The 20,949-nt window shown below is 33.8% G+C and overlaps 1 long non-coding RNA gene across 1 annotated transcript; it reads left to right on the top strand.

The window, feature by feature from the left end:
• The first annotated feature begins 13,267 nt into the window (after positions 1–13,267).
• LOC132756700 (uncharacterized) lies at positions 13,268–13,979 on the top strand. Its single transcript, XR_009629365.1, has 2 exons — positions 13,268–13,467; positions 13,615–13,979. It is a non-coding gene; the product is annotated as an uncharacterized LOC132756700 (long non-coding RNA).
• Positions 13,980–20,949: the final 6,970 nt, after the last annotated feature.

Here is a 20,949-nt window from a genome sequence, read left to right as displayed (position 1 = left end):
TTACTTATATCAGGTTGAAAATAGCAAAAAAAATACAATTTTGAATTTATTTTTGGGTATTTCTTAATCATCTTTTGCATATCTTTCTGTTTTAAGTGCCCCAGCTTATCCATCAACAACATTCAAATTTTTATGTTCCTTGGATTTTGGACCTGAGTGGAGTTCCTTTAACGTAGTTTCAATTCATAGTTGCATGGCTTATTAAACAAATTTTGGTAAGTTTATATTTACACATTTGTTTGTACATTTCATTATAGATAGACTCAATTTCAATTTGTTTCATGTTACATTTTGTACATTTTGGTTTCTTTCAATATTTCAATGTCTACCCTCTTCAATAACTAATTTAAGTGAAGAGCACCTAAACTTTGATAGCATTTTACAATGCTTAAAATTATTAACACAACTTTAATATTTCTCTCGGGTAAATTCTATTTTAAACAAATTATAACTTTCAAAGTTTGAAAAAGTAATAAGTTAGCACACCATTGTTGTAGTTGCTGATCAAAAATATTTTGTATTTTGGTATTTACAGATTATCATTATTCTATACATGTATAATTACCTAAATCTGACGACATATTTTTAACATTTTTTGACCAGCTATTTAATAACTTTCCATTTGCATTATTAAAAAGCACCGGTTTGTATAAAAGAGAGTTTGAGGATTTCATAATTCTGTACAAGTACTAAATAATTCTGACTTTTCCCAGAACTAATAAAGGATTTAGTATACATTTACTTTGAAATACCCATTGAGTAAAGTCCAATCAATTATTTATGTAAACATAGCAGGTGAAGTATAAATGTGTAAATTTGAATTTTAGGAAGTCATTCCAACATTTATATATAACAGGTGTTGCAGACTGATTAATTACATCACAAACAAATTTGTTGTGACTTTTAATTGTTCACAAGCATTTGCTAAACTTCTCTGCTTTTTTCTGCTTAAAGGCCCTTAATGCCCAGAAATGTTTTTAGTTTTATTTCTCAAAAGCTTCTTATTTTTGGTGTGTTTGTATTGTTTTAAAAAAAGTTACTTATTGTCAATTACCTTAACCATCTTTTTCTTCTGTTGCTATTTCATTAATTGGTACAGTTATAGTGATTTAGTATTTTGTATGGGAGTCAAACTATTACTTTGTTTACATTTTGAAAATAATTTCACATGGTAATTTTAAGCGGTACTTTCTTCTGGTAACAAGCATCTGATATAAAACAATGATTTAAACATATGAGCCATGTCACGACAAAACCAACATAATGGGTTTGCGACCAGCATGGATCCAGACCAGCCTGCGCATCCGCGCCGTCTGATCAGGATCCATTCTGTTCGCTATCAGTTTCTCTACTTGTTAACATGTTTAAAAGCGAACCTTATGGATCCTGATCAGACTGCACTATGTTGGTTTTGTCGTGACGCGGCTCAATTATAAAAAACTTTGAATGTTTTTCTGTTTTCTAAATTTTATTCCTTGAGGATAAAATTATAAATGTGCATATAAATACTTCTTGAATCCTGCTTTCTCCTTCTAGCATGTTCCATAAGATTAAAGAGTTCGCTGTAAAATTCTTGACATCTAACTTTTGAAAATAGTTCCTGTAAATAACTAAAACAATAGAAAAGTAATATTAGGGCTCCAGATAAGATGCGTATACGCGTAAATTACGCATGGAAATAACATGTTAACGCATTCAAAACAAAATTTAAGCGTATGAAAACGCACACAAAATTCAGGTTACGCATTGAGCAACATTTCTTTCGCGTAAACGTAACCGAAAGTAAACTTTCTTATCTTATTTTTAATTTCGTCTGAACGCTTTGCAAGCGTCTACCAGTAACTTCCTGTAGTTCCGACCATCATCGGTTGTTATCGTATGTATAGCATGGTGGTGGAATTAACTTTGTATGAATGCTTTGCAACGTCTACCAGTAACTTCCTGTAGTTCCGACCATCATCGGTTGTTATCGTATGTATAGCATGGTGGTGGAATTAACTTTGTATGAATGCTTTGCAACGTCTAACGGAAACTTCCTGTAGTTCCGACTATCATCGGATGTTATCGTATGTATAGTAAGGTGGTGGAATTAACACAATTTCATAAACATCCGGTACAATGTCGCTGTCAAAAGTTAAAACGATTGACTCGTATTTTATGCCGAAAAAAATCGGTAAAGGTTATAATTAATGAAATAATTAGCGCTGCCTCGTATGAGCAACAGAAGCATGTCTCAGGTTCAGATAAAATGTATGCCGTTTGGAAATGCATGATTGTAAACCAAGGGCGTCCAAAAAGCAAAAGAAATTACTTCGACATAACTTGTATTACAAGTATGATAATGCAATAAACATGGAAGCATAATAAATGTTTTACTCTTTCACATACATTTTAAGGAGTAAAAATACTCCTGCCAAATTTCAGATTTCAAGTTTTACTCATTCACAAAAAAATCAATGAGTAAATACTCATTGCCCTAAAAAATTATCTGGAGCCCTGAAGTATATAATGTTTTTAACCAGGTTTATAACGAAAACTGGTAATTGTAATGCTGAAGTTGGTAGGCGGGCGTCAACTTTTGGTTTCTGCTCAATAACTTGAGTTTGCTTTGACCTATTGATGTCAAACTCTGTGTGTTGGTAGCTTTTATTAAGAGGCAGGTTGGGATTGCTACTAAGGTGTCTGTGATCAAGGTCAAGGTCACTGTAGTAATTCAGTTCCTGCTCAATAATTGGAGTTTGCTTAGGCCTATTGAATCCAAACATGGTGTATGGATAGCTTAGTGCAAGGTCAAGGTCACTTGCTTACAATAGAATTTTCAGCTTCTTCTCAATAACTTCAGTACACAGTCACATTGACCTATGATACATTCTTTTTAAACACTAAACAAAGATTTGAATGTTGGTACATAAAATTATCATATATCAAATTATTTTCATGACCAACTTATCAGTCTCTGTGTTTTCTTCTTGTGAATCACAAATAAACAGCAAAAAATAACAGTGTAGGCTCTTTTGTTACTTTTAAGTAAGCAAGCAGTTTTAGGTACAATTATGATGCAAAAATTATTATGTTTGAAATATTTTTTTTAACTGATATGTTGTTAACATTTTATTCCTTAGTTTGACGTTTGAGAATAAAAGATGTATTGCTACAGTTATGTTGTTGTTGCCGCTGTTGACATTCAAGATCAAATAAGTGAATTTATGGTAGAAGTGTTTGTTGTTTTTTTTCAAAATAAGGTTATAATATTGTTTAATTATAAATAATTTGTTTGTCTTAAGGAACTGAAAGAAAACATACACCGACCATGCTTCTTAATAAGCCTATCTGTCACACCTTTAAGAGCTGCAGCTGTAGCTACCCCAGACCTTAATGAATGGAGACCAAATTTCGACCTGTCTAACCCTAAAAGAGAAATATGATACAAAAATATTTCTCTCGCTTTTGTATAGGATATATTATTTCCTTCCCTTAGCTTATATGTTTTAGATTTACTACAAAAAGAAACTTTCCGAAACAATATACTGCAATATAATTCCTTGTCTGACGTGTTTGACTTTAGGCAAAAGAAAAAGTCAAGTGTGGCCCTTACTAAGCGATTGCAGCTCTTGCTATATTATCATGATATTGATTGTCAGATTTATTCTAGAAAAAAATATGGAATTCAATAAGAATTGTCAATTTTTAGAAACTGGAATTTAAAAGCTTGTGTTCTCATATCTGAAAAATTATGAGGTTGTTTTATGTTATCTAGTACAATACTGAAATGTCTTGCATAAATATAAAGCTGTAAAACCTAAACAGATGAGTGCAATAAAGGTTTTGAAGTCCTATTGATAATAGAATCAGTATATACTTAATTCAGTGACAAGTTATATGGCTCTATATAAAAGCTTGTAAATATAACACAAGCTGCTAGGCGAGTGTTATATTGCCAACAACCGATTATATACGGCCATATAACCTGTAAAAAATATTTATAACAAATTTATAATACAGCAATCATCATTTTGAGAGGATTAAAGCGCGATATCTTCATGAATTGACAGCAGCTGTGTATGTAAAACTATATAAATGTCTCGATTATCCAATGAAAAGAGACGTTACAAACATGCAGTATTTAATATGATATGTAATGGCATCCTTATTTTAAACCACCAATGTTTTAACATTTTTAGTTCAAGTACAATATGTTTCTGATATTGACTTTTAGGACTTAAACTAGGTTAAATAGACTACAGTATAAATTTGATATGGATTTTTTTGGACTTTGGAAACAAGGCTAATGTATGATAAAATTATATTAACATTTTTGATCTCCACATAGATATTATCATAACTATGAATGTAAGATTTTTAAGAAAAAAGTAAAGAATTCATTATTCATTTCAGAAACATTCCAAATACTACGGGCATTTTAATTGTATCATCCTGGTTACCAATTGATTAGCTTTTGTAGTTTAATTCGAAAACGACTCTTAGTCTGTTCTTACATGAGAGACTTCAAGAGGAGTTCTGAGTTCGAATCTCAGCTGAAGCATATATGTAGATTGGTAAACCTCGATGTCAGAATTTACTTATATGTAATGTAATTTGTGTAACCAAAGCATGTTCAACAGAGTTTTTTGTCTTGTCTAAAATAGGACCCCACCTTGTATGGATTTTACTTTTTACTTTAATTGTTCTGCATCATCAAATGAAAAGTCATTATTTTTTTCTTGTTTGGTGTGCATGGCTGTGTTACTGTACTGTGTAACGATATGAACATAATTTTACTGATTGTTCTAACTATTATTCTTAGACTAAATCATAATGTTACACGCATATAAGTAAAACATACCAATTTCTTTATTTACCTCAATCAGGATATTCTTAACTTGACATAAGATGCTACATTACTTTCTTGTGATTAAATGTGATAGTAAGTAAGTAACAACTTTTTATGCCCCCACAATGTGGGAGCATATAGCGTTGCACTTGTCCGTCAGTCCGTCCGTACGCCCCGAAATCTTGTGAACGCAACTCCTCTTAAACCGATGGCAGATTTTGCTTAAACTTACAGGGATGAACAACCTTAATGTGTAGATGGTAGTAAAGGAAGGAATTTTCGCTGCGACCAAATTTAACAGAATTATGGCCCTTTGTTGATTTTTCTCTAGATACTACATGTATGTAGAAATTTTGTGAACGCAACTCCTCTTAAACCGGATGGCAGATTTTGCTTAAACTTACAGGGATGAACAACCTAAATATGTAGATGGCAGTAAAGGAAGGAATTTTTGCTGCGACCAAATTTTACAGAATTATGGCCCTTTGTTGTTTTTTTTCACTATATACTATGTAGAAATATTGTGAATGCAACTCCTCTTAAACGGGATGGCAGATTTTGCTTAAACTTACAGGGATGAACAACCTTAAGGTGTAGATGGTAGTAAAGGAAGGAATTTTTGCTGCGACCAAATTTAAGAGAATTATGGCCCTTTGTTGATTTTTTCATTATATACTATGTAGAAATTTTGTTTAACGCAACTCCTCTTAAACCGGATGGCAGATTTTGCTTAAACTTCTAGGGATTAACAACGTTAATGTGTAGATGGTAGTAAAGGAAGGAATTTTTGCTGCGACCAAATTTAACAGAATTATGGCCCTTTGTTGATTTTTAGTTTTCAACTTGTGGCACCTGTAGTCCAAAAAATATTTGACCTAGAGTCATAAGATTGACAGAACAGTGGCGTGTGGGGGCATCCGTGTCCTATGGACACATTTCTAGTTTTAATGAGGCTAACACATTCAGTTTCCATATCTTCCATGAGACATCAGCATAATACATAGCACATATATTAAACATTTTTAAACATACAGGTATATACACAGTACATAATATAACATGCCTCAAAAATACATTATTTTACAAGTAAAGTTAGAACAATATTGGGAGAAGAAGAAAAAATTGTAGTGTTTTCTTTTTATGGCATTATCGTTAAAATGTTCCATGGCTTTAAATTATACTGATATTATCTACCTTACAGTTTTTGAAAGTAATATTATATAGGTCATTTTGTTAAATGTGTTATTATTAACAGCATAACAACTAATACAGGGTGTAATAGAAAATATTGTCACAATAATTATATAATCAAATTGTTATATTAAATTTTTAATATTTAAACATACCATTTGATCACATTTTTTTGTGGAGCAGAAATAAAAAAATTGGGACAGTAGAATCTAACAGACTATGGTAGTACATGTTTATTACAGTAACTGGTATTGCCGACTATTTTATTAGGTCAAGTTTTAGGGGATTTCAGTGAAACTTCACAAGATTGTTTGTTACCAAGCCAAGTTGTGCATACTCTCTTTATTTTTCCGTTTGATTTTCATTTTTATTCATATAGTCTTCAGGTAGTCCGTCTGTCCGGACGTAGGTATGTATGTCCCGAATTCCTGTCCGGGCCAATAACTTTGTTATTTGAAGTCAGATTTTAAAACTATTTCACAGAAATGATCACCATATTGAGACAACTTGTCGCCCGCAACATATGGATCGCTACTTTGAAGGTCAAGGTCACAGCATGACCTTGCAGCAAAAGCGTGTCCTGTCCATAACTTTGTTATTTGTAGTTGGATTTTAAGATTATTTCACAGAAATGATCACCATATTAATACAATGTGTGGCGCACAACATTTGGGTCGCTACTTTGAAGGTCAAGGTCACAGCATGACCCTGCAGCAAAATCGTGTCTGGCCCATAACTTTGTTATTTGTAGTCGGATTTTACAACTATTTCACAGAAATGATCACCATATTGAAACAATGTGTCGTGCACAACATTTGGGTTGTTTTTATTCTTTGAACTTTGTCTGTGACATTACTTTGACACTACAAGAGGTATACCTTCCTGTATCCAAAGCCTATTTGGGAAGCATCACTTGGCTCAACGGGCTCTTGTTTTGCACAGTTAAGGCCCCTTAAAGGTCAATTTTAGAGTAAAATAAGCTTTTCTTCGCTTTTCGCACCAAAACCGCTGGGTGGATCTCAGTGAAACTTTGCAGGATTGTTTGTCACCATGCCTAGTTGTGCATAGTTAATTGATTTTCCACTTTAATTTTTTAACACAATTGTCAAAACTTCCTTTTGTAGGCATAATTCACTTTTCATTGACAGCTCTTGTTTCCTACATTCCTTTGACCATGATTTAATTGCTTTTAATCTTTTAGATCAAATAACATTTCAAGATCTGATATGAAGATAATTGCAGAGGAGGTGTTTTATGCTGTGCCCCATGAGGAGAAAGAAATAGTCTCTATAGTTTCCAGTGCCGTAGATGAATTCTAGGAACAAAGACGGTATAACAAGCCATTTACCGATCTCCACCCTTCAGAAGCATTTTATACACATGAAGAGATTTGCTCAGATTTGATAAGTAACAGTAGACGTATGTTTAAGAAACTAATATTCGACTTATCTGGGAAATTATTAGAAACATTTATAAAGAGGAAGAATATGATTCTCCCGTTGCTTGGTACAAACCAAAACTAACAAGTTTTATAGAGGTGCTTCCCCTTCGACCAACATAGATGTGTTAAAACCCCTGGTTCAGGTAGCAGTTATTGACATATTAGGTTTAAATGGGGCAAAAAAATCGTTGGAAAGACTAAATGGGGGTATTTGTAAAAAGAAGGATCTTGTTGACTCAATTTTGGTGCAAGAATTGCCCGAAAAAGAGCCTGTGTGGGCTAATTATGATGACGATGAATTAGCAGTGAAAATGCAACTAACTGAAACAATATTTAATGATTTATTGACAGATACTGTTGAGACAAATTCACAATGAACAAAAACTTCCGCAAGAAACAAACTTTGCAGCAGCAGACATAGGCAGCTTTTTGATCTGGATTATGTAAAAGCTTTTGCGATCTGTTTTCATGCAGATGCTTTTTATATGCCCTAAAGAATTTCGAGCATATTATGTTATACCCCCTGACGTCCGTCCGTCTGTCTGTCCGCACTCACAGGAGAGTAATTATGTGGCTAGAGGGACAATAGGTAACTGTTCTTTCTCTTTGATGTCATTCATTCCGTAATGCTTTTATGTGGCTATTTTCTTTTGTGTGGCTAAAAAGAACAATAGAGAGAACAATAGAGTAGCCACATAATTACTCTCCTGTTAGAACCTCCGTACGTCCGTCCGTCCGTCCTTCCATTAGCATTTTGGTTTCCTGAGCAAAACTAAAGTTCCATTTGGCCCACAATATTCAAACTTCATAGGATGATTATCCATATTGGGTTGAAGACCCCTATTGATTTTGGGGTCACAAGGTCAAAGGTCAAGGTCACTATTACCTTAAAACTGAAAACAATTTCCGGAGCATAACATTAGTTCAATTTGGCCCAGAGTGTTCAAACTTCATAGGATGATTGTACATATTGGGTAGCAGACCCCTATTGATTTAGGAGTCACAAGGTCAAAGGTCAAGGTCACTATCACCTTATAACTGAAAACAGTTTCCCCGAGCATAACGTAAGTTCCATTTGGCCCACAGTGTTCCAACTTCATAGTATGATTGTCCATATTGGGTAGAAGACCCCTATTGATTTTGTGGTCACAAGATCAAAGGTCAAGGTCATTATTCCTTTAAAACTGAAAACAGTTTCCATACCCTAACTTAAATTCCATTTGGCCCACAGTGTTCAAACTTCATGGGATTATTGTCTATATTGGGTAAAACACCCCTATTGATTTTGGGGTCACAAGGTCAAAGTTTAAGGTCACTATTACCTTAAAACTGAAAACAGTTTCCGGAGCATAACTCGAGGTAATACTTTATTTAATTCCCATGTCTTACAAATTCTTCATCCTTACGAAAAAAAAAAAAAAAACACTTTCGGGCATATAATGCTCCGCCTAGCGGTGCTCTTGTTTCTGATGTGATTGATACATATGCTTATTCATCTTCAGTTGCGGCTAAATTAGTGATCTGAGTGTATAAGAGCTTGCACATGAATTTTATATTCTTGGGTTTGAATTAAGAACAGAGAATCATGAAGTAGAGTTAAAATGGCATTATTGTCTAGAGAATTTGTAATTCCTCACCTTTTTACATTTGAAATATAAGGAATTTATATATTTAGCTCACCTGAGCTAGCTCAGGGTAAGCTTTTAGGGTCATTGAATGTCTGTCGTCCGTCCACACTTGTTCGTTAACACTCCAGCGGTCACATTTTTGCCTCAATATAATCAAACTTTGTCAGGATGCTTATCTACTTGATAGCTTGGATGAGTTTGAACATGGGCCATCTCGGATGAAAAACTAGGTCACAGGAGCTGAAAATTGAAAAACCTTGTTTACACTCTAGCTGTCACTTTTTTGCCTCAATCATCATCAAACTTGGTCAGGATGCTTGTCTAGGTGATAGCTCAAATGAGTTCGAACATGGGTCATCTTGGATGAAAAACAAGGTCACCGGAGCTAAAAATAGAAAAACCTTGTTAACTCTCTAGCGGTCACATTTTTGCATTAAGTGTCATCAAACTTGATCAGGATGCTTGTCTAGGTAATTGCTCAAATGATTTAACATGGGTCATCTCGGATGAAAAAACTAAGTCACCGAAGCAAAAAATAGAAAAATCTTGTTAACACTCCAGTGGCAACTGTTTCCTGTAAATTGGTCTGAAAATTTGTTTTGATGATTTCTAGGTCAAGTTTGAATATGTGTCACCTGGGTAAAAACTAGGTCACACTGCTCAAATATGGATAATCCTTGTTAACACTCTAGTGGTCACATTTTTGACTCACCCGTCAGAATGCTTGTCTAGGTAATTGTTAGGATTAGTTCAATGGGTCAGGTGAGCGATCTAGGGCCATCATGGCGTTCTTGTTTTTCTACTCTATTAAAATAATGCACTCATCCTCTAGTTATATGATATTGCTCATGTATCAGTGTTAGTTTATTTTGAAAATTTATATATATTAATGTATGAATGATGGAAAAAGTCTTACTGAAGGTCTAACAGTACCTGTAACATGAAGGTAAAAGCCTGAAGTCCAATCTGTAAAGAATGCAAGTTATATAAGCTTTGAGAAATAGTGATACCATTGCATTTTCATACCATTATTGTTTGTAACTTTTGAAAGTCTTTGATTTCATTTAAAATGAAAGTGCTCATTTTGAACATTGAGTAAAGATTGTATTTTTATAAACTAGTTGCAGGGATTTTTGTTCATATATATATATATGCATCACATTTTTAGCTCACCTGTCACAAAGTGACATGGTGAGTTTTTGTTATCGCTTTTTGTCTGGCGTCCGTCCATAAACTTTTACTGTAAACGACATCTCCTCATAAACTGCTAAGCTAATTTCATCCAAACTTCACAGGAATGTTTCTTTGGAAGTGAACTTTAAAAATTGTTCAAAGAATTTAATTCCATGTAGCAAAAAAGTTTAAAAATCTTCTTTTAAAAAAAACCTTCAGAGCTAGAGCTAAATTATTAGGCATGAAACATTGTCTGGTAAGTGTCTACCAAGTTTTTTTTTAAATAAAAGCCCTGGAGTCAAAATTGGCCTTGCCCTAGGGGTCATTGATTTTCCTTATTTTTATATAATAAAAACTTATAAAACTTCAAAAATCTTCTTTTAAAAAACCCTGAGAGCTAGAGCTAAGATATTTAGCATGAAACATCTTCTAATGGGTGTCTACCATGTTTCTTCAAATAAGGGCCCTGGGTTTAAAATTGGCCCCGCCAGGGGTCACTAATTTTCCATATATTTGTATAGTAAAAACTTTAAAAATCTTCTTTTAAAAAACCCAAGGAGCTAAAGTTAAGATAGTAAGCATGAAATATCTTCTAAGGAATGCTACTAAGTTTGTTCAAATAAAAGCCCTGGGGTCAAAATTGGCCTGCTAGGGGGTCATTGTTTTTTCCTATATGTGTATAGTAAAAACTTAAAAAATCTTCTTTTAAAAACCCCAAAGATCTATAGCTTAGATATTTATCATGACACATCGTCTAATGGTTGTCTACCAAGTTTGATCAAATAAAAGCCCCTTGGTTAAAATTGGCCCTGTCCCGGAGACCTATATACAGGTGAGCGATTTCAGGGTCATCATGGCCTTCTTGTTTTCTGATTTTACTGTATTACTTACTTGTTTTTTGGAAGCAGTTGTTTTGTTTGTTTAGTCAATTAAACTCTTAGGTTTGTTAGTGCTTTGCTTGATAGATTGTTAAATTTGACTGAAAATGCTATTGACAATTGGTTATTAAAAGTGAGAGATTTATTAAATGCAATTGGTTTTGGTGAAATATGGGTTTTCCCAGCATCTGTTTGTATTGAAAGATTTACGACTGTTCTGAAACAGAGACTAAGAGACTTTTACATAGCAGAATGGTATATAGATATTAACATGTGTCCTTCGTTATATTTATACAAGGAAATCAAACAAACTTTTGAAATTCCCTCATATCTCATAGTATTGAATAACTTGAAATACAGACGAGCAATTGCAAAGATACGTATGGGATCGCATGATTTAATGATAGAAAAGGCAAGACACTTTGGAAATGCAGTGCCAAGAGATCAGCGAAAGTGTATGCTATGTGACATGAATGACAGTGAAGACGAATTCCACTTCGTTTTAACATGTAAATTATATAGAGACATCAGAAAGAAGTATATAAGTGACTATTATTGTAATCATGCAAGTGTTTACAAGTTCATTGAACTTTTAAATTCGACCAATAAAAATGTACTTATCAAGCTAGCATTTAATATATTCTTAAGGCTTTTAGAATCAGACAATCATTTTTTAGAGAGATCAATTAGTGTTCGAACAGTGAATGTGTACTTTTCAACATAATAGTGTCATAATAGATGATGTATTTACCAAGTTTTCTGTTTTTGTAAAAAATATATCAATTCTCGCTGTTTATTATTGTGTGTAGCCGTTGTGTTTTGTGTATAATGTATGTGTTTTTCTATTTCTGTAAATATGATTATAATTATTACGCATGCTACAAATACGTGTCATATTATATGTAAATGTTGATGAGCTGTTAATGTGCTTAAGACTAATAAAATATATGTTATATGTTAGTGAAATGCTCTTTTTTGTAGTTATGCCAGCATATATATAATAACTTTTTTATTTATTTTGTATGTGTATGTATGTGTAGTCAAAGTATTGAAAGAAAAAATGTGAAGTGACTGCGAGAACCTCACAGGTGACCTTTTGTCAATATATACCTATACATCATCAACTCATATTAATGTTAGACTTCACATTGAGTTCTGCATGTCTAGAGTGACCTCTTTGTTTTATATTTTTATACGCTTAAAGCAAATGACAATAGCTTATGATGTCTTTTATTTAAAAAAGAAAAAAAATTTTATTCCTCCAATTTTTGAAAAAAAAAGAAACATTTTACTGTTCTTTGATAACTGATGCATGTCCATGTCTGCATTACTATCACATGATGATCTACACATCTCTATTACAAGCAAGAAAGGCTTTTACTTCTACAACAAAAGTAATGTCATATGTACCTTTAATACTAGTATGTTCTTATCATAATGTATTTCATAGATCAGTCAGACTTGTACATTTTGTTTATTTAAATATTCGAAAATGAAACACAAACACAATATCGAATTACTAATAATTCTTTTAATAAGTCTGTAGTGGCATATTCCCCCATAATTATTTTCCTTGGAAGTCCACAAAAACATGTCTATAACAACAACCTGCAAAGTATAAAAAGTCACAGCAGTATCTACATCCAAATAAACAATGACAAACACACGCTTATATACAGTTTACCAAAATATGTTTAACCTGTGACGTCACCTTTATGATCGATATGATAACTCATAAAATGACAGTTATTTATAATTAAGCAAATGGGGTGTGGCGGGCGGGTAAATGTTTTAAACCAGTCAATCTGTACTGCAGACGTGTAAAGAGTGAGTTTCTGCACGGGTTTTGCCTTATATATACCATACCGGGTACACGTTATGCTCGAGTAAGAAAAAACTATCGAGCGTAACCAGGTAAATTGTGTATCAACAAAATATAGCAGACGATTTATAAAGCTGACGGGGCAGTATAGCAGACGACTAATATTTACAGCAGACGATGTTTTCTAAATAAAATAAATGAAATTATTTTAATATTAAAATAATTTGTACATATGTATTATTTAAATATTCGAAAATGAAACACAAACACAATATCAAATTACTAATAATTCTTTTAATTTATGTATTGTCCAGGTCAAGCAAATATAACTGGCAAGACGAACTTGTTTGGTATGAGATAAAACACAACACTTAGGTTGAATGAAATAAGGCATTTATTAAATGCCATAAATGACAAATGTTACATAATAACAAACATGACAAATGTTACATAATAACAAACATGGCAAGTACCTATTTGTATCGAAATAACCAAACTGGGAGGTAAAAACTGCCTAGGGCATTTATTAAATGCCATAAATGACAAATGTTACATAATAACAAACATGACAAATGTTACATAATAACAAACATGGCATGTACATATTTGTATCGAAATAACCAAACTGGGAGGTAAAAACAAACTGGGAGGTAAAAACCGCCAGATTATGATAACATTGTAATGTAATTCAAATAGATTACAATCTTAACAAAAGTTATGTAAGATGACAAAGTTGAACCAAAAACCATCTACATAAATATAATAAAATGGATTGCTGATCAAAAACAATTGACCAGAAAAAATAAATATTTTCCAAATCGTGGTCGACTCGCCCAGGAAAAACCATAGTTTGGAAACCTGTGCCCTTTTATCTTGTGTCTAGTACCACTTGATGTAGGGCTCCATCCTTGGAAAATAGTTTAAACATTCTATACATTAAAAAGTGTATAACATATGACTAGATCATAAGTATTTATGACAACAAATAGAAAAATATTTGAAAGAGATAATATAACATCGACTAGTTTTATAAATCTTTGCATGAACAATATACATAATATTATATATATATATAGTGTATCTCATGAATAGTTGCACAAATAATTGAGATAAACAATAAGTGAAACAACTGATTCATTAAGAATAAATGAAATGGTATTTATATCAACATCAAAAATTGAAAGAGGAGGATGGAGTTGGAGGAGGTGGATTTTAGTAAACAGAAAGGCGAGAATCATTCCTCGCTAAAATTATTTCTTTGTGATAGATCTAATGTAATCATTGGTTAATTAACATCACATGATTTAAGTCTTGATATCGATTGGCTAAGACGTACTTGGCTAAAACCTGACCCGTAACGGCTAAAAACCTGACCCGTAATATTCTGTACAGTAATGAGTATAGGGACAGAACAATGACATAAATTATTTTATGTGGGCATAAAATCTATTTTATGTATTGTCCAGGTCAAGCAAATATAACTGGCAAGACGAACTTGTTTGGTATGAGATAAAACACAACACTTAGGTTGAATGAAATAGGGCATTTATTAAATGCCATAAATGACAAATGTTACATAATAACAAACATGACAAATGTTACATAATAACAAACATGGCATGTACATATTTGTATCGAAATAACCAAACTGGGAGGTAAAAACCGCCACAAAGGGAACCTTCCGCCACCCAGGGAGACTTGACTAGGGATGAGCTTGACCTGTAATAAGGATTGAAACAGAGGGGCTAAATTTGCCGAAGTTACCATTAATTTAATCAAGTCATGTTAGGACAAAAATGTTACGACAAATCATATATCTAATGACAATATTATAATATGTGTAGAATTAATGTCTAACATTTAAATGGATCCTGACTTGTTCTTTAAATATATGTGGACTGCAGCCTTAAACTGTCAGGCACATTACAGGATATGCTATTGTAAACCAGCAACTGAGTTAATAGACCAAATAATTAGCTGTGAAAATACTTATAACAATTACATTATATATGTATTATTGAGACATCTGACAGTATGCATTATCCGGACTGTTTCAACGTCTAAACTGATTGTAACAAATAGAGGTATGAATCAAATTTATAGTTTCAAACTATGTGTAATGGAAAATTGTTACAAGAATATACTAGTCATCAATGACAATGAAACTAGAAAAAATTATTTTTTAAATTAGAAATTAGGAATGGATTATTATTGTATCAGCAACCAGATATCCTTCAATGGTGAACAGCCAAATTGCATGGCCATGGCTTCCAAGTTGCAGTCATCAACTTAGCACAGGCCCCTAGCCTGTGAAACTAGTTCATGAAGTGAAAAATATACAAAAATTTAGTTAAATATATAGTAGTATGAATTCAAAACTGAATTTGGGCTAGTAGATTGTAAATTAAAATTTTAAATGCATAGACTGGAGTATGTCAACAGTGCGTGGCACCTTAGACATTTAAACATACACATCTCCTATGTAAGGTATGTGACATTGAATTTCAGTTAGTATCTTCAATTTGCGTAAGTCCTAGCGGATATGCCAATTCTTTCGAATCATTTATTCGTTAAACCTTTAAAATGCATTAAACCAAAATAGATGTAAATGTCAATTTGTTCGCTATACATTTTTCCAATTATCAGTTAAGACCTAATGTAGAATTGAAATCAAAATTGTAAAATATCTAATTAAACCTTATTTATGCATTTGACCTAAATACATGTGAGTCTGACGTGTCTAATGTTAATTTGTTCATTATATGATTGTTGCATGAAAAATATAAATTAATGTATTAAGTAAGGATAAATAGAAAAAGTTTCTATACAAGACTAGACTCTTCCAAAAAATTATAAAGTAACGACAATAATACATAAAAACCTTCAGTACAAATGTACTTATAACATTTACATAAATCCATTCAACTAGTGATATTAATATCATGCAGTAGCATGAACACAATCTGAAATTATATGTATGATTAATTAAGAAACCTGCAGCCTTGTACTGTCAGATTTATAAAACCTTTATGAAGCCAAATTGCGCATATCTGCCATAAGATATACATGAATAGGAATACCGTCATACACATTATTATGGCACGAAAGAAATAAACTTCAGCCTTGCACCGTCAGCAAGGAGAAAACTGCAGCCTTGAACTGTCAGTTATTTGAAAGATTGTAATGACACTCAGTTTGCAGTAATTCACTGTCTTTTTTATAATATCTAAAGAACTGCTGCCTTATACCGACAGATCATAAATTACCAAAATAAAAGTGGAAAACTGTAACCTACAGTATGTATAACGTACTGCAGCCTTTAACTGTCAGTAATTTAAAAGATTGTAATGGCACTCAGTTTGCTGAAATTCACTGCTTTTTCTATATATAAAGATCTGCTGCCTTATACCGACAGATCTTAAATTACGAAAAATTAAAGTGTAAAACTGTAACCTAGATTAATTAAAAACTTATGTATTTAAGACATGATGTGGAAATCTCCCGCGGCCTTTTATAAAGGCTGTCGTTCCTGACTAGATATTGGACATTTTTCTTGCGCGGGCTAGTAGGGTTCCCATACATGATTAATTTGAAAAAGAACTTCTGGCATGATGTAACAATGTATCTATGTACAATTAAAATCCAATTTCATATCAAATTAAAGCATCAGCCGTGCAGAATGGATAAAATAAACTAAGCCAAGCTGACAAGACAGTACATAATTTGAGACTTGAAACAAATTGCAAAGCATTTAAACTAAGCAATGCACACTATTAAAATTTATGAATGAAGGCAAATCGCGTCAACTAAGCAATGCCTAATACAGCAATGGTATGCTGACATAATATCAAGGCGTGTAAACTAAGCCAAGCTGACCAGTACAGACAAACAAATGGCAAAGCGTGTCAACTAAGCAATGCCTAATACAGCAAGGGTATGCTGAAATAATAGCAAGGCGTGTAAACTAAGCCAAGCCGACCAGTACAGACAAACAAATGGCAAAGCGTGTCAACTAAGCAATGCCTAATACAGCAATGGTATGCTGAAATAATAGCAAGGCGTGTAAACTAAGCCAAGCTGACCAGTACAGACAAACAAATGGCAAAGCGTGTCAACTAAGCAATGCCTAATACAGCAATGATATGCTGAAATAATAGCAAGGCGTGTAAACTAAGCCAAGCTGACAAGTACAGACAAACAAATGGCAAAGCGTGTAAACTAAGCAATGCCTAATACAGCAATGGTATGCTGAAATAATAGCAAGGCGTGTAAACTAAGCCAAGCTGACCAGTACAGACAAACAAATGGCAAAGCGTGTCAACTAAGCAATGCCTAATACAGCAATGATATGCTGAAATAATAGCAAGGCGTGTAAACTAAGCCAAGCTGACAAGTACAGACAAACAAATGGCAAAGCGTGTAAACTAAGCAATGCATAGTACAATAATGGTATGTTGAAAGAATAGCAAGGCGTGTAACTAAACCAAGATGATAAGACAAGTACAGAATCTATTTCTGGTTTATAAAAGGTGTAATTATTAGCTCAGCAATCTGAATACCATTACTTCTTATGTTATTTCAACTGTCTTGGGCAATAAATATGAATTTCCTTGAAGCTGTGTAAAACATGTATGCCAACATCAGTTTATTCATTATCTGACTCAACCTTGAAAACTATGAAACATGTAATGAAAGGCTGCTAATGTACTGATGAAAGCATTGTCTTAGGTCCCAGGTCCGCTTGCACTATTAATTCAACGATAATGATTGCTCCCTCGACTAGTCTTGGTTTTTGCAGGATTTACTGGACATTCTTGGTATTTGGCTTTTCCTTGTTGTGGACCTGAATAACAGGTGTAAGGAGAATTTGTGGCCGTTTCATCTGAAAAATATGAATTATTTTGTCATTAAGGTAGACTAAATGTATGAAATGTAATTGATTATTAAATTAATTCTGATAGGATAATTATGAGTGAACTATAAACTAAATCACACTCGCACTGACTGTAAACTAAACCATGTGTGAATAAATTAGTGTGAACTGTAAATTAAATCACGCAGACATGGGCTTTAAACTAAACCATGTACAATAGGATATGTGTGAACTGTAAACTAAAGCACACTCACATGGACTGTAAATTAAACCATGTGTAAATAGGCGTGAACTGTAAACTAAATCACGCAGACATGGACTTTAAACTAAGCCATGTATAATATGATAAGTGTGAACTGTAAACTAAATCACACTCACATGGACTGTAAACTAACCATGTGTAGAAATTAGGCGTGAACTGTAAACTAAATCACGCAGACATTGTCTATAAACTTAAGCAATGTATAATTGGATATGCGAGAACTCTAAACTCAATCACACTCACCAGAAGTGTAAACTAAACCATGTGTAGAAAATATGCGTGTAAACTAAACCATGTGTATCATCGTTTAATGTTCATACATCATATAGCATGAAAACCAAGTACACAGCACGTGTGTTTGTTTGGATTCACAATAAAAATAAGTCGCTTTCACTTTATAACTTTATTGACGGCGTGTTTGTTGTTGTTGTTGTCGGTTACATACTACTAAATTTCTAAAGGTCAGACTCATCTATTTAGATATGAACACGACATTCCTCCCTACCTTGAATTAAAGTTATAGCACATGAGGAACATCAACAATGATAATGTCTCTAGTATTCAACACAGTTATTCAATTATTGTCTATGGTGTTAAGCACATATTTATATCCATTGGTTAGTTATCAAACATATAAAATGGTTACAAAATGTCACTGAAATTACACATATCATTTTCTTACGTGAAATACTTCAAACACTACTGTCTTAAATGGTCATAAACTTACTTGCTGTTGAACCAATAATACAATGAAATGTTGTTAAACTGTGCATAATATTTTAAATGTTACAAACAAACAGAATCAACTATCTAAAAATATTCAGTAATTCAGTAATATACCTAATAGAATATTCATTGTTTGACCTTAAAATAAGAAAAACATTAAAGGTTTATACTTGAAAGTTATATCAATCAGGATACTAAATTGGGAATATAACCACAGCTTTGTATTCAATAAACAATTAAGAGAACTTTACTTGAACAATCATGAAAAGAACGAACTATTATCAAAAATGAACTTTGATTAAATTTATGCAAATGTTACTAAATGAATAACATTAAGAGAAAAACAACAATTTTAAAAATCTTGAAACTACTTAAAGGCTCATTTTAGGTTTACTCATCACATAGTCTTTCATCTTCTGAGGCAAGAAGACAGAACGAGTGGAGCGAGGAGGATTTCTCCTTGGAGTGACAGGTACAAGAGTTATATCATGAGCAGAAAGGGAGACTAGATTCAGGACTAGATACTAATTCAGGAGGGCAGCAGGGATACTAGATTCTGGACTAGAGGCTTGAGGGGCTTCATATTCCTCTTCATCCTCCAGCATCACAGCATTTTTGATTGGCCTAAAAATGAAGAGTTTCGGGTTAAACAACGGCCATCCCGCTCTGCAGTTACCATACTACCCTTTTTCTCAATTACAGTGTAAGGATCTGGATCAAACGGTGGGGTAAGTTTATTCAGCTTTGGCTGTTTTGCCAGGACATGATTTCCAGGTTTGAGACTAGACTCAGACGTGTGTCGTCTTTGGTCAGCATAGGCCTTCATCTTAGTTTTACTCATAGCATCATTGTTTACTATGGCTATCAGAGACTGGGGCTTGATCAGACTTGGGAATATCTGGGAGACCAAAACTCATTTTTCTACCGGTTAGAGCTTCAAACGGAGAAATTTTGGTTGATGAGTGGGTGTTGCCCTATATTGCATAAAAAATTGATTTAGTTCAGACTTCCAATTTCTATTTTCCTGACACGCAAGCTCTAACAAACTTGTTCAAAGTGCCCATAAACCGTTCCACATTACCGTTCGCTTCCGGCCATAGCGGAGTGATACGGCGATGTTTGAAACCACAGGCATTGGCAAAGTCTGCGAACTCCTGACTTTGAAAAGGCGGACCATTATCAGATTTCAAGACTTTTGGGAACCCTTGACGTGCAAATATGCCTTTGAAGTCTGGGAATTTACAACCTTTGCCGATGTGGAATGTACAATCTCAAACTTCGGATATCTGGCTATGTTCATTCAACAACTAACTAGGATGTACTGACCAGATGGATATGGACCAGAAAAATCAACAGCCAATTCAGACCAAGGGCTAGAAGGCAGAACAGTGGGACATATAGGTTTTCTCTTGTTATGTCCAGGATATGATGCTTGACATGGATTACAGCTTTTCACAGCATCCTCAACCATTTTGTCAATAGAAAGGAAACCAGACTTTTTCCCGGAGGAGCTGCTTCGTCTTGACTATGCCTTGGTGGCCTGATGAGCAATATCAACAACCCTGTCTTGTAATTGGGCTGGAATGACCAAAACGATATCTCTAAAATTAACACCAATCATAGATTGAGAGCTCGTCTCGGAAGCGAACATACGGAATTAGAGTAGGATCATTCCACCAATCGCCAGTCTGAATGGCAGACATCACATTCTGCAAAAGTAGGACATTTGCGTGAAGCAGCACGGACTTCGTCAAAAGTCAGTGACTTAGGCACAGCGTTATGACTGATGTATGCAACATAAGCTTCAGCAGCGTTATCGCGCTTAAGTTTATCATGTGGATGTCGACTCATATAGTCGGCTGGATTCAACTCATCTCTGCCTGGTCGATATTCGAGTTTGAACTGATATGGCATCAATCGAAGTCGCCAACGTTCCATTCTGGCAGAAGCAGGTTTTTTACTGTCCGAATTATACCAAGAAGGGCGGCTTGTGGTCCGAAACCACCTTGAACTCAGAAGCAAACAGGTATTTAAATGGAAGTGTTCAACTCCGTAAACAACAGCCAGCAGTTTCCCGATCAGTCTGGGAGTATCTCTGCTCCACGTCGGTCAATGCCCGACTAG

This window comes from Ruditapes philippinarum, unplaced genomic scaffold (genome assembly GCF_026571515.1).
Source record: "Ruditapes philippinarum isolate M1 unplaced genomic scaffold, ASM2657151v2 ctg11940_1_1_1_1, whole genome shotgun sequence".
NCBI classification, from domain to species: Eukaryota; Metazoa; Mollusca; class Bivalvia; order Venerida; family Veneridae; genus Ruditapes; species Ruditapes philippinarum.
The sequence above is the reverse complement of the archived record's forward strand: the minus strand, read 5'-3'. Positions and strand labels throughout refer to the sequence as shown.